General features: G+C 41.5%; 1 protein-coding gene across 2 annotated transcripts in view; it reads right to left on the bottom strand.

The window, feature by feature from the left end:
* Positions 1-13,982, bottom strand: part of LOC139456420 (uncharacterized) — a 90,269-nt gene that overhangs the window by 13,013 nt on the left and 63,274 nt on the right. For both annotated transcript variants that reach the window (XM_071238120.1, XM_071238121.1), the window contains exon 2: positions 3,774-3,905. The gene's annotated coding sequence lies outside the window, so the exon portion shown is untranslated. The remainder of the gene's footprint in view (positions 1-3,773; positions 3,906-13,982) is intronic.

Genomic DNA, 13,982 nt, shown 5'->3' with positions numbered 1-13,982 from the left:
TACTTTGTCAGACATTTTCTCACACCCTCCTGTACTATGTACATCGCGAAGTGCATCAAATCACGTGGGCACCTTGATTATAAGCATGAAAAGATTTAGAAAAAGTCTGTTGACAACGAGTTAGCGGTGAACATGCTTGCAAATCCTGCAGTCGACCGAAACCTGCATGACACTTTACGAACCGGATTTCGATTTCGGTGCGCGATTTTGATTGAACTATGCATAGACTCGTTAGTCCAGCCAAAGTCTAACTCCATAATACCAGCCTAGTTCGGCAAGGGTGGAAACTGGACTTTTATGGTCAGTTAACTCACTTGCCTCGGGAAGATGTATGAAATACTGTGTCAGCCATTCTCTCACACCCTCCTGTACTATGGCATATGAAATACTGTGTCAGACATTCTCTCACACCCTCCTGTACTATGGGATATGAAATATTGTGTCAGACATTCTCTCACACCCTCCTGCACTATGGCATATGAAATACTGTGTCAGACATTCTCTCACACCCTCCTGTACCATGGGATATAAAATACTGTGTCAGACATTCTCTCACACCCTCCTGTACTATGGCATATGAAATACTGTGTCAGCCATTCTCTCACACCCTCCTGTACTTACTATGGCATATGAAATACTGTGTCAGCCATTCTCTCACACCCTCCTGTACTATGGCATATGAAATACTGTGTCAGCCATTCTCTCACACCCTCCTGTACTATGGGATATAAAATACTGTGTCAGACATTCTCTCACACCCTCCTGTACTATGGCATATGAAATACTGTGTCAGACATTCTCTCACACCCTCCTGTACTATGGCATATGAAATACTGTGTCAGACATACTCTCACACCCTCCTGTACTATGGCATATGAAATACTGTGTCAGACATTCTCTCACACCCTCATGTACTATGGCATATGAAATACTGTGTCAGCCATTCTCTCACACCCTCCTGTACTATGGGATATAAAATACTGTGTCAGACATTCTCTCACACCCTCCTGTACTATGGCATATGAAATACTGTGTCAGACATTCTCTCACACCCTCCTGTACTATGGCATATGAAATACTGTGTCAGACATACTCTCACACCGCCCACTACTGTGATATATAGAATATTGTGTTAGACATACTCTCACACCGCCCACTACTGTGAGATATAGAATATCTTGTTAAACATACTCTCACACGGCCCATTACTGTGAGATATGGAATATTGTGTTAGACATACTCTCACACCGCCCACTACTGTGAGATATAGAATATTGTGTAAGACATACTCTCACACCGCCCACTTGTGTTAGACATATTCTCACACCGCCCGTTACTGTTAGATATAGAATATTGTGTTAGACATACTCGCACACCGCCCATTATTGTGAGATATAGAATATTGTGTAAGACATACTCTCACACCGCCCACTACTGTGAGATATAGAATATTGTGTTAGATATATTCCCACACCGCCCATTACTGTGAGATATGAAGTATTGTGTTAGACATACTCTCACACCGCCCACAACTATGAAATATAAAATATTGTGTTAGGTATTCTCTCACATCGTCCTGTGCGATATGAGATATGAAATATTCCATTGGACATTCTCTCACACCGTCCTGTGCTATGAGATATGAAATATTGCATTGGATATTCTCTCACAGCGTCCTGTGCTATATGAGATATGAAGCATTATGTTTGGTTGGTTTAATTAGCTGACATGGAAGTAAGTGGTTAGATTAGTATATTTGATGGACACAAATAGGCAAACATTGATTGTTTTTAATTTGATCAAAAAGTATTCTTGATAAACTGGTAGTCGCATTGAAGGTGGTCAGTAATTATCAATAGGTATGCATTTTTTCATCCACAGGGAAGATAAAATAAAATGAATAGTGGCCACAGTGTGAATGATTTTATTCCACTATATTCCAAAAACGCAAAGGGGAATCCCGGCACGTCAAATCAGTGGTTACTAGCATGAGCACGACCCCTCGCCATCAGGGCCCGGACGTATCAGCAGTCCGGTCAAGCATGTTGTCACTCCATATCCCCTATTCAGTCTTACAAATGGGATTGATAACTTATTCATGTCCGAAATCCAAAAATGGCCCAATACCGGCCTGATATTTTGTTATCCAACAGATGGACTAGTGAAGTGCAATTAATTACAGATCGCTCTGTCAATGTTGCATTCTTAATGAGGGTAGTTTAACAAGTTCTGTACTACCAGGTGTAAGTAGAGTTGTTAAGTTAAAAGATGTTGTAAACGAACTTGTAAGTTGAGGTGTCATGTTTAAAGATGTTGTAAACGTTATATGTAAGTTGAAGCGTCATGTTGAAAGATGTTATAAACGTCATGTGCGAGATGAGGTGTCATATTGAAGAATGTCGCAAACGTCATATGCAAGCTCAGGTGTCATATTGAAAAATGTTGTAAACGCCATATGTAAGTAGAGGTGCCATATTGAAAAATGTTCTAAACGTCATGTGCAAGTTCAGGTGGCTTATTAAAAGAAGTTGTAAACGTCATATGCAAGTAGAGGTGTCATGCTCAAAGATGTTGTAAACGCCATATGTTAGTTGAGGTGTCACGTTTAAAGATATTGTAAACGCCATATGCAAGTATATGTGCCATGCTTAAAGATGTAAATGCCATATGCAAGTAGAGGTGTCATGTTTAAAAATGTTGTAAACGCCATATGTAAGTTGAGGTGTCATGTTTAAAAGATGCTGTAAACGTTATATGTAAGTTGAAGCGTCATGTTGAAAGATGTTATAAACGTCATGTGCGAGATGAGGTGTCATATTGAAGAATGTCGCAAACGCCATATGCAAGTTCAGGTGTCATATTGAAAGAAGTTGTTAACGTCATTTGCAAGTAGAGGTGTCATGCTTAAAGATGTTGTAAACACCACATGTTAGTTGAGGTGTCAAGTTAAAAGATGTTGTAAACGCCATATGCAAATAGATGTGCCATGCTTAAAGATCTAAACGCCATATGTATGTAGAGGTGTCATGTTTAAAAATGTTGTAAACGTCATATGTAAGTTGAGGTGTCATGTTTAAAGATGTTGTCAACGCCATATGTTAGTAGCGTTGTCATGTTTAAAAGATGTTATAAACGCCACATGTAAGTTGAGGTGTCATGTTTAAAAGATGTTGTAAACGCCATATGTAAGTTGAGGTGTCATGTTTAAAAGATGTTGTAAACGCCATATGTAAGTTGAGGTGTCATGTTTAAAAGATCTTGTAAACGCCATATGTAAGTTGAGGTGTCATGTTTAAAAGATGTTGTAAACGCCACATGTAAGTTGAGGTGTCATGTTTAAAAGATGTTGTAAACGCCATATGTAAGTTGAGGTGTCATGTTTAAAAGATGTTGTCAACGCCATATGTAAGTTGAGGTGTCATACTTAAAGATGTTGTCAACGCCATAGGTTAGTAGCGGTGTCATGTTTAAAAGATGTTGTAAACGCCATATGTAAGTAGAGGTGTCATGTTTAAAAATGTTGTGACGTGATATGTTCGAGAATTGCCTTGTTTAAAGAAGTTCTTACGTCATATGCAAGTAGTGCTCGAGCGTGGATCCCATAATCAACGTCTTTATTAGTGCTGAATATTTCGTCATGTATTTATAACATCGTACCTTAATAAACATGTACAACAATTTGTTTAGGTTGTGTCAAATGCTTGCGATGGCGCCACATAAAGGTGTGTACATGGTAGCTGTGTTCCAACGTACTGTGATAATAGAGAACGTACCTGAAGTAGCGTGATGTGCTGGGTGTAAAGGTGGGGGTAAAGTGCCTGCTCCGGGCGTCGTCAACATCAGCTGCTCACAGTAGTCGCCTTAGTCCACATACCTCAACATGGCGATGAAAGACGCCGCCAGAACTGTAACACAGAGTGTCCGCTGCTGCTATAACGCATATACAAATATTGGCTTAACTCGTCATTCCATTACACGCAACAATCTCAGAGTCCGCTTATTCTGTCATTAAACACGGCATCAGTGAAACAACAGTTAGAAAGGCAAGACGACGAGAGCATTGTTTCCGAGGTTTAATGGTCCTGTGTTTGAGTATGGCTAAAGTCTCAATAGCGACTTTTTTGTCACGACGCCATCCAGTGAAACAATAGAAATGTGAATGGCCCGCTACTCTATCAGTACACGCCGTCTCGCAGCTGATAGGTCGAGGAGATTTCACACTCTCAACTGTAAACTAACTCCCGTTATTGATGTGTACTTCTTCACACTAATTTATTAGCTCTTTTTAATCGTCGACAAATGTAAAGTGTTTATCGTTGAACAGCATATTCCCAATATAGTAATCTTCAACGCCCTTAAATTATCACACGAGGGCGCATGGAAAGAAGCACCAGCACGCCGCCAGCAATTGATCGCCAGTCTACCATGTATCAACATGCTGACTTACAGCAGCAGTAGAAGTACCTTTATCTCATAGGTAACATGGAAACAGGGAGACCTAGAAAATGTGTGATGAATATTTCATACTTGGTCTCATATCAGCAAAGTATCACTCACACACAAACATGAAATATTCATTATTCCGCAGGAGTCACAGAGGGAAGTATATGTCGAGGGCATGTATGCAATACACATGGTTAATAAAACAATTTTGAGTAACTAATGCAATTGTAGAAAACGAATACTTTCAAACACCATACCATTCTGTGTGGGTTCTACATGTAGGATGCATATGGTGATTGACCAATGATGGCGCCAAAACGTGTCGCGTACATATGTTATATAAGTGATGCCTATGCATTTCAAATATGTGAGTGAGTTATTATTCCTTAACTGCGCATAGCCTATGTTGCAGCAATTCGCGCATATAAAAATAATGCGTGAACGTGATATATACGTGCTGTGTATTGAGGTTATATATATTATGTGTGTGCTGTTATATATGTGATGTGTCTACAGGTTACATATGTGGTGTGTGTTCAGGTTATATATGTGATGTGTGTATAGGTTACATATGTGATGTGTCTACAGGTTACATATGTGATGTGTGTACAGGTTATATATGTGATGTGTGTACAGGTTATATATGTGGTGTGTGTACAGGTTATATATGTGATGTGTCTACAGGTTACATATGTGGTTTGTGTACAGGTTACATATGTGTATTGTTTCTACAGGTTACATATGCGACGTGTGTACAGGTTACATATGTGATGTGTCTACAGGTTACATATGCGACGTGTGTACAGGTTATATATGTGATGTGTGTACATGTTACATATGCAACGTGTGTACAGGTTATATATGTGGTGTGTCTACAGGTTACATATGCGACGTGTGTACAGGTTATATATGTGATGTGTGTACAGGTTACATATGCGACGTGTGTACAGGTTATATATGTGGTGTGTCTACAGGTTACATATGCAACGTGTGTACAGGTTACATATGCGACGTGTGTACAGGTTATATATGTGATGTGTGTACAGGTTACATATGTGATGTGTCTACAGGTTACATATGCGACGTGTGTACAGGTTACATATGTGATGTGTCTACAGGTTACATATGTGATGTGTGTACAGGTTATATATGTGATGTGTGTATAGGTTATATATGTGATGTTTGTACAGGTTACATATGTGATGTGTCTACATGTTACATATGCGACGTGTGTACAGGTTATATATGTGATGTGTCTACAGGTTACATATGCGACGTGTGTACAGGTTATATATGTGATGTGTGTACAGGTTAGATATGTGATGTGTCTACAGGTTACATATGCGACGTGTGTACAGGTTACATATGTGATGTGTCTACAGGTTACATATGTGTTGTGTGTACAGGTTACATATGTGATGTGTGTATAGGTTATATGTGTGATGTGTGTACAGGTTATATATGTGATGTGTGTACTGGTTATTTATATAACCTGTGTGTACAGGTTATATATGTGATGTGTGTACTGGTTATGTGTGTGATGTGTGTACTGGTTATATGTGGGAAGTGTGTACAGGTTACATAGGTGATGTATGTGTACAGGTTATATATGTGTGATGTATGAACAGGTTATATAAGTGACGTGTGTACTTGTTAAATGTGTGTACAGGTTATATATATGTGGTGTGTGTACAGGTTATGTGTGTGATGTGTGTACAGGTTATATATCTGATGTGTGTGTACAGGTTATATATGTGTGATGTATGTACAGGTGATATATGTTATGTGTGTGTGAACAGGTTTTATATGTGATGTGTGTGTACTGGTTATATATGTGGTGTGTGTACATGTTATATATGTGATGTGTGTGTACAGGTTATATATGTGATGTGTGTGTACTGGTTATATATGTGACGTGTGTACTGGTTATATGTGTGATGTGTGTACAGGTTATATATGTGGTGTGTGTACAGTGAGTAGATCATGTGTTACACACTTATGTTTGAAATAGAACACCTTTTTAACGGGGGATATCTGTGGTTGCTTCAACACAACCTCCCAAGAAACATCAGCTTCATTTTGTCAGTCACAGCTGTCATGGTCCACAATCCTAAGGTTTGAAAAGTTGCAACGGTCGGAGATCTTACATTATGTAAAATTATGTATATTGCGTGCAAAGCAGCGCTGGAGTTTTTCAATTCAAATCCGTCTTGGATATATTAGACCACAGTTCACACAGGTAGACAGCACATGGAATTATTACTCTACGCCATATGTTCACACAACAGACTGGGTTCAGACCTCCTGCTCTTACTCCAATATCTCTAAGGGAATTCAACTTCTTTCTCGTCTTGATGGTCCAGCTCTCATGGTCCTTTTGGATTGTAAATGAGTACTGATACCGGAACCTGCATACATTGTGTGAGATCGGCAGGGAATAAATATATACTATTCATCAATGTACTTCGCTATTTGTTGTCTTTGAAAGTAGCTCTCTGCCACAATATCAAGACTGTCGCAATATCAAGAATGGTATAATATCGCCCACGAGACAGCATCCTGCCAGACGCTGACCAATGTCTGCTGACGCTCGGGAGAGAAGTATTCCTAAACACCGCCGTCGTTCAATTCCAATACCAATAGTACCTGTTGTATACGTAGTCAAAATGTGGCAGCCTTGAGCGACTAAACAAGTTTCCATAAACTAGTAGTTTTTATTACTCGGTGTTACACGCAGATACATAATGCCCAAGCTAAAATGCGCTTAACAGCTTCGGATCTTCATGGATGATATCGAAAGCTTTATACGGACCCCGACTTGCGCACACATGATATTATTGTTATTCAGATGGACAGTACCCCGAGCCAGTGCACACATGTAAACACACGGTACCCCCAGCCAGTTCACACATGTAAACACACGGTACCACCAGCCAGTACACACATGTAGTCACACGGTAACCCCCGCCAGTATACACATGTAGACACACGTTATCCCCAGCCAGTTCACACATGTAAACACACGGTACCACCAGCCAGTACACACATGTAGTCACACGGTACCCCCCGCCAGTATACACATGTAGACACACGTTATCCACAGCCAGTACATACATGTAGACACAGGTTACCCCCAGCCAGTATACACATGTAGACACAGGTTACCCCCAGCCAGTACACACATGTAGACACACGTTATCCCCAGCCACTACACACATGTAGACAGACACACGTTATCCCCCGCCAGTACACACATGTAGACACAGGTTACCCCCAGCCAGTATACACATGTAGACACAGGTTACCCCCAGCCAGTACACACATGTAGACACACGCTACCCCCAGCCAGTACACACATACTATCTTATAATATGACATGTATCAAAGACATTTCGCGGACTCGAATGACTGGGGTCTGGTAGTTGGATAAAGGCATGCTTAATTTATCAAGATAGATATTCTCGTACCTGTCCAAAAATAAGTGAAGAATGATAGTAAATATCAGGTAGGTCAGCTCAGTTGGAAGGAACATTTAAATCCTTAGTCTTTCCTATCATATTTCCTGAGTGGACAGATAACTCTTTTAAACGATAAAGTCCATACTACACACGTACAGGCAATAACGAGCGCGTGCGCCGACTGGGTGGGGAGAAATCCTAATGAGAGTGGGCTGCAGAGTCAGCGCCAGCATCTTTAACCTCGTCGTGATGAAGGAGCCGCGGCACATGCGGGCACACAGCAAATCATTCCATGCCTAGCTGAGCGAGTCCACAGAAGGAAATGAATTGTACAAAGGTGAAACAGTGTCACCAAGTATATCGATCGGGACAGGCAGGACGAGATTTATTTAAAGTAAAGAGAAGCCGAATGGGGAAGACACGGCGTTCTTTTTGTCCTTGGTTTATGACAATAGGGTCGGAATTGAAATGTACAACATAAACAACAGGTTTGCGGAAACCCATGCAGCTGTTATATAGGAAGTGGACATGCAGTGTAATAGCGACGTTATGTGTCGTTACACTGATATACCGCTCTGCTTCCGCCAGTTTAAGTTATATCAGTCTGCGGACATATTACGCGAAAACATTATACACAGAGCTAGTGGAAGGACAAAATCAATACTTTCTACTCATGAGTTTTATGAGCAATTGAAAAACAAATATTAAGTTCAAAACCCCTGTGTCTTGTGAAACAGGTTACGCGTTATTCCAGAGAAGATGATCAAAACCTAAACCTAAAGAAGTTCTTTGCAAATCCTCCACATGCACTGGAGCAGAGCGACACAGAGGGAGGTGTCATCATGACGTACAAGCAAACACAACAGAGATAATCCCTTGGCGTGGACTGTAGGTTCTGGAAGGATATCGCAAGGTTTGCTCACGTGACGTCTGGCCAACAACCAGACAAGCTTCAAACTACTTTCCACAAGGAACAGGTAACCCAGAAACACGACATCTCCCTTACACGTTACACTGACACTACTCTTAGTTAATTTCCCTTGCTTCCTACACCGAAAATACTCCCAGTTACCCTCCCTAACATCCTACACTGAAACTACTCCCAGTTAATCTTCCTCACATCCTACACTGACAATACCTACAGTTAACCTCCCTCACATCCTAAACTGAAGCTACACCCAGTTAATCTCCCTAACATCCAACACAGACACTACTCCCAGTTACTTTCCCTAACATCCTAGAGTGACAATACCTAGAGTTAATCTCCCTAACATCCTATACAGACACTACTCCCAGTTAATCTCCCTCACATCCTACACTGACACTACTCCCAGTTAATCTCCATAACATCCTACACTGACACTACTCCCCGTTATTCTCCCTAACATCCTACTCTGACACTACTCCCAGTTACTTTCCCTAACATCCTACAGTGACAATACCTAGAGTTAATCTCCATAACATCCTATACTGACACTACTCCCAGTTAATCTCCCTCACATCCTACACTGACACTACTCCCAGTTAATCTCCATAACATCCTACACTGACACTACTCCCAGTTATTCTCCCTAACATCCTACTCTGACACTACTCCCAGTTACTTCCCCTAACATCCTACACTCACACTACTCCCAGTTACTTCCCCGAACATCCTACACTGACAATACTCCCCGTTACTTTCCCTATCATCCTACACTGAAACTACTCCCAGTTACTTCCAAAATTGTCGTACACTGACACTACTCCCAGTTACTTCCCCTAACATCCTACACTGACAGTACTCCCAGTTACTTCCACTAACATCCTACACTGACACTACTCCCAGTTAATCTCCCTAACATCCTACACTGACAGTACTCCGAGTTACTCTCCCTATCATCCTACACTTATACTACTCCAAGTCAATCTCCCTCACATCCTACACTGACACTACTCCCACTTACTTCCCTAACATCCTACACTGACGCTACTCCCAGTTACTTTCCCTGAGATCCTACACTGACACTACTCCAAGTTAATCTCCCTAACATCCTACAATGACACTACTCCCAGTTAATCTCCATAACATCCTACACTGACACTACTCACAGTTATATCCCCCTAACATCCTACACTGACACTACACCCAGTTAATCTCCCTAACATCCTACACTGACACTACTCCCAGTTACTTCTCCTAACATCCTACACTGACACTACTCCAAGTTACTTCCCTAAGATCCTACACTGACACTACTCCCAGTTACTTCCCCCTAACATCCTACACTGACAGTTCTCCCAGTTATCTCCCTATCATCCTACACTTATACTACTCCCAGTCAATCTCCATAACATCATACTGACATTACTCCCAGTAAATCTCCCTAACATCCTACACTGACACTGCTCCCTGTTACTTTTCCTTTCATCCTACACTGACACTACTCCCAGTTATTCCCCCTAACATCCTACACTGACACTACTCCCAGTTAATCCTCCTAACATCCTACACTGACACTACTCCCAGTTAATCCTCCTAACATCCTACACTGACACTACTCTAAGTTACTTTCCCTAACATCCTACACTGACACTATTCCCAGTTAATCTACCTCACATCCAACACTGACACTACTTCCAGTTACTTTCCCTATCATCCTACACTGACACTACTCCCAGTTACTTTCCCTAACATCCTACACTGACACTACTCCCAGTCAAACTCCCTAAGATCCTACACTGACACTACTCCCAGTTAATCCCCATAACATCATACACTGACAATACCTACAGTTTATGTCCCTATCATCCTACACTGACACTACTCCAAGTTACATCCCCTAACATCCTACACTGACACTACTCCCAGTTACTTTCCCTAACATCCTACACTGACACTACTCCCAGTCAAACTCCCTAAGATCCTACACTGACACTACTCCCAGTTAATCCCCATAACATCATACACTGACACTGCTCCCAGTTACTTCCCCTATCACCCTACACTGACAGTACTCCCAGTTACTTTCCCTAACATCCTACACTGACACTACTCACAGTTACTTTCCCTATCATCCTACACTGACACTGCTCCCAGTTAATTCCCCTATCATCCTACACTGACACTACTCCCAGTTACTTTCCCTAAAATCCTACACTGACAATACCTACAGTTAATTTCCCTAACATCCTACACTAACACTACTCCCAGTTAAAATCCCTAACATCCTACACTGACACTACTCCCAGTTAATCTCCCTAACATCCTACGCCGACACTTCTCTCAGTTAATCTCCCTAACATCCTACACTGACACTACTCCCAGTTACTTTCCCTATCATCCGACACTGACACTACTCCCAGTTACTTCCCCTAACATCCTACACTGACACTACTCCCAGTTAAAATTCCTAACATCCTACACTGATACTACTGCCTGTTAATCTCCCTAACATCGTACACCGACACTACTCCAAGTTAATCTCCGCAACATCCTACACTGACACTACTCCCAGTTACTTCCCCTATCATCCTACACTGACACTACTCCCAGTTAATCCTCCTAATATCCTACACTGACACTACTCCTAGTTACTTTCCCTAACACCCTACACTGACAGAACTCCCAGTTAATCTCCCTATCATCCTACACTGACACTACTACCACTTATTTCCCCTAACATCCAACACTGACACTACTCCCAGTTACTTCCCTCACATCCTACACTGACAATACCTACAGTTTATGTCCCTAACATCCTACACTGACACTACTCCCAGTTACTTCCCCTAACATCCTACACTGACACTACTCCCAGTTACTTTCCCTAACATCCTACACTGACACTACTCCCAGTCAAACTCCCTAAGATCCTACACTGACACTACTCCCAGTTAATCCCCATAACATCATACACTGACACTGCTCCCAGTTATTCCCCCTAACATCCTACACTGACATTACTCCCAGTTACTTCCCCTATCACCCTACACTGACACTACTCCCAGTTACTTTCCCTAAAATCCTACACGGACAATACCTACAGTTAATTTCCCTAACATCCTACACTAACACTACTCCCAGTTAAAATCCCTAATATCCTACACTGACACTACTCCCAGTTAATCTCCCTAACATCCTACACTGACACTACTTCCAGTTAATCTCCTTAAAATTCTACACTGACAATACATACAGTTAATCTCCCTAACGTCCTACACTGACACTACTCCCAGTCAATCTCCTTAGAATTCTACACTGACAATACCTACAGTTAATCACCCTCACATCCTACACTGACAATACCTACATTTATTTCCCTAACATCCTACACTGACACTACTCCTAGTTGATCTCCCTAACATCCTACACTGACACTACTCCAAGTTAATCTCCCTAACATCCTACACTGACACTACTCCAAGTTAATCTCCCTAACATCCTACACTGACACTACTCCAAGTTAATCTCCCTAACATCCTACACTGACACTACTCCAAGTTAATCTCCCTAACATCCTCCACTGACACTAATCCCAGTTATACCCCCTCACGTCCTGCACTGACAATACCAACAGTTAATCTCCCAAACATTTTACACTGACAATACATACAGTTAATCCCCCTATAATTCTGCACTGGCACGTGTCACCGTCCATTTAACCAAGGAAATACTGATATCCTCCTGTATCCTGTAATTCTAATACAATTAATCTGACATATATCAACCCAACTGATGAACCAATGTGCTACTGTTACATATCACCCTCCTGTATCGTCGACTGATGAACCAATGTGCTACTGCTATATACCACCCTCCTGTATCGTCGACTGATGAACCAATGTGCTACTGCTATATACCACCCTCCTGTATCGTCGACTGATGAACCAATGTGCTACTGCTATATACCACCATCCAGTATCGTCGACTGAGGAACCAATGTGCTACCACTATATACCACCCTCCTATATCCTCAACTGCATGAACCAATGTGCTATTGCTATTTCCCACCCTCCTATAGCGTAAACAGCATGAACCAATGTGCTACTGCTATGTAGCTATCTCATGTATCGTCAGCTGATGAACCAATGTGCTACTGCTATATACCACCCTCCTGTATCGTGAACTGATTGAGACAATGTGCTACTGCTATATACCACCCTCATATATCGTGAACTGATTGAGACAATGTGCTACTGTTATATACCACCCTCCTGTATCGTGAACTGATTGAGACAATGTGCTATTGCTATATACCACCCTCATATATCGTGAACTGATTGAGACAAAGTGCTACTGCTATATACCACCCCCCCCCCTGTATCGTGAACTGATTGAGACAATGTGCTACTGCTATATACCACCCTCATATATCGTGAACTGATTGAGACAATGTGCTACACCGATATATCACCCTCCTGTATCGTGAACTGATTGAGACAATGTGCTACTGCTATATACCACCCTCCTATATCGTGAACTGATTGAGACAATGTGCTATTGCTATATAGCACCCTCATATATTGTGAACTGATTGAGACAAAGTGCTACTGCTATATACCATCCTCCTGTATCGTGAACTGATTGAGACAATGTGCGACTGCTACATACCACCCTCATATATCGTGAACTGATTGAGACAATGTGCTACACCGATATATCACCCTCCTGTATCGTGAACTGATTGAGACAATGTGCTACTGCTATATACCACCCTCCTATATCGTGAACTGATTGAGACAATGTGCTATTGCTATATAGCACCCTCATATATTGTGAACTGTTTGAGACAAAGTGCTACTGCTATATACCATCCTCCTGTATCGTGAACTGATTGAGACAATGTGCGACTGCTACATACCACCCTCATATATCGTGAACTGATTGAGACAATGTGCTACACCGATATATCACCCTCCTGTATCGTGAACTGATTGAGACAATGTGCTACTGCTATATACCACCCTCCTATATCGTGAACTGATTGAGACAATGTGCTATTGCTATATAGCACCCTCATATATTGTGAACTGATTGAGACAAAGTGCTACTGCTATATACCATCCTCCTGTATCGTGAACTGATTGAGACAATGTGCG

This window comes from Haliotis cracherodii, unplaced genomic scaffold (genome assembly GCF_022045235.1).
Source record: "Haliotis cracherodii isolate W230 unplaced genomic scaffold, xgHalCrac1.p SCAF_11, whole genome shotgun sequence".
Lineage (NCBI taxonomy): Eukaryota > Metazoa > Mollusca > Gastropoda > Lepetellida > Haliotidae > Haliotis > Haliotis cracherodii.
The sequence above is the reverse complement of the archived record's forward strand: the minus strand, read 5'-3'. Positions and strand labels throughout refer to the sequence as shown.